The sequence below is a fragment of the Myotis brandtii genome, unplaced genomic scaffold, assembly GCF_000412655.1.
Source record: "Myotis brandtii unplaced genomic scaffold, ASM41265v1 scaffold123, whole genome shotgun sequence".
NCBI classification, from domain to species: domain Eukaryota; kingdom Metazoa; phylum Chordata; class Mammalia; order Chiroptera; family Vespertilionidae; genus Myotis; species Myotis brandtii.
In genome coordinates, this window is record NW_005354291.1 from 15654186 (window position 1) to 15656139 (window position 1954).

Here is a 1954-nt window from a genome sequence, read left to right on the forward strand (position 1 = left end):
TTAATTCTCATCTAAACAGTCTCTTCTCTAGTTTAATCTGCTTTTTCATGGACTTCCTTTTTTTCTAGTACAGGGGTAAAGGTGTACCAGTGGTTGGGGAAGGGGTCCTCTACGATAGGGTGACACCATTGATAATATCTGGGGAGTCAGTTTGAGGGTTTCTCTTGGCATCTGGCACCCTGGCCCTACATATTCCAGAGGCCCCAAATGTCCTAATGCCATCCACCACTTAACACTAGTATCATGTCCCATGGAATTTTATGTAACTAGATGAGTCTTATTCTATTGCACTATACTCTTTTTTTTTTCTTCAAACATAAAAAACACTTTAATTCCAGCCTAACAGCGCCAGGTGCAATGTCTGGGGACAGACTCTGGGTACAATGCTGTGTGACCACTCACTCACACACGTGGCTCCAAGAAGGCCCCCGAGGGGGACTTACCTTCAGGGGGCCGAGCCAAGGGGAAGAGGGAAGGCCCCCAAACGGGGGCAAGGGCAAGCATGGGGAAAAGGTGCTACTTCTTGGCAAAGGAGATCTTCATGGCGTTGTTCTGGGTGATCTTAAAGCCCTGTAGGGCATCACGAGCAGCCCCTGCCTGAACCTCATTGTCAAACTCCACAAAGGCGATGTCGTGCCGTCCTGGGACCAGTCGAACCTCCTTGAAGCCAGGGAACTGATTGAAAAGCATGGACAGCATGAGCTCATTGGTCTCCTCTGGCAGGTTGGTGAGGAACAAGATGTGATTTGGTGGGTTTTCTGAAAGAGGCTGAGCAGGTGGCATCTGCCCTGGCATAAGCTGCTGTGGGGGCATGGCCCCCGGTGGTATCTGGCCAGGTGCGAGGCCTGGAGGTGGGATCATGCCAGGGGGCGGCATGTACGGAGGCTGGCCTGGCATGTGGTGCATGATGCGGGGTGCCTGAGTCATCGGCGGCATGCCCTGTGGAGAGTGAGGGCTGGACTGAGTGGGAGGCTGACAGGGGGACCTTCTTTGCTGGGGTCTCCTGGCTCTTGGGCTTCCTCTTCTCCCGCTTACGGTCACGCTCCACGAATGTGCCCTTCATCTTGGCAATGATATCCGAGTCGGTCTTGGCATACTGGATACGCATGGGCTTGTCGTAGAAGGGGAAACCCTGCATGGAACGCAGGGCATTGGTGGCGCTGCTGACCTCCTTAAAGATGACAAAGGCTTGGCCCCTCATCTTCAGGCTCCGTGACACCAGGATATCCAGGATCTGGCCAAACTGGGAGAAGATAGCATACAGGGACTTCTTCAGCTCATCCTTCTTGATCTTCTCATTGAGGTTGTTTATATAAATAGTATGGTTGGGTCGGGTCTCGGGAACTGCCATGGAGGGAGGTGCCGCGGCAGGGCTGAAAGAAGGAAAAAGGTAACCTCAGCCCTGGGTCTCTCAAAATCCTTTGACCGAAGGCGGGCTTAACAGGCTCCCCGGGATTTTCCTTCCAGGAAGATGCCAGGTGAGCCGGGGAGGAGGGAAGCCAGGAGCACAGTTTGGAAAACAAAGCGAATGCAAGACACCACTTCTCCCGCGTGGTGAGGGGAAATGTCGAGGTTTACTCCGAGTCCCAGGATGCTCTGCGCGACTTAATAGACTGAGCGTACTAAGCGGTGATTCCCATTGGCCCACGCGCTCACAGGGCGGCCCAAGAAAAAGAACCCGGATGTATGCGCCGGTTAAAGGAGGGGCGATTTTGTGGTGCCTTGGCCACGCGCAGCAGGAAAATAGTTTCTCCACACGAGGTAAGAGAGGAAACGGGCGCCAAGCGCTCCATAGAGATCTAATACATAAATATGTCACAATATATATTTATATACTATATTTGAGGCCCCTAGAACCATAAGAAATGTAAAAAATTCATTGTTAATAACTCATTCTCCAATTGCTCCCCTTAAAAATCAAATTGCCCCTCTGTGGGGCATGTCCCCCATGTTG

General features: G+C 52.0%; 1 pseudogene; it reads right to left on the reverse strand.

Annotated features, from left to right (window-relative positions):
• Window positions 1-312: 312 nt before the first annotated feature.
• LOC102260364 lies at window positions 313-1596 on the reverse strand (annotated as a pseudogene).
• Between the last annotated feature and the right edge of the window lie 358 nt (window positions 1597-1954).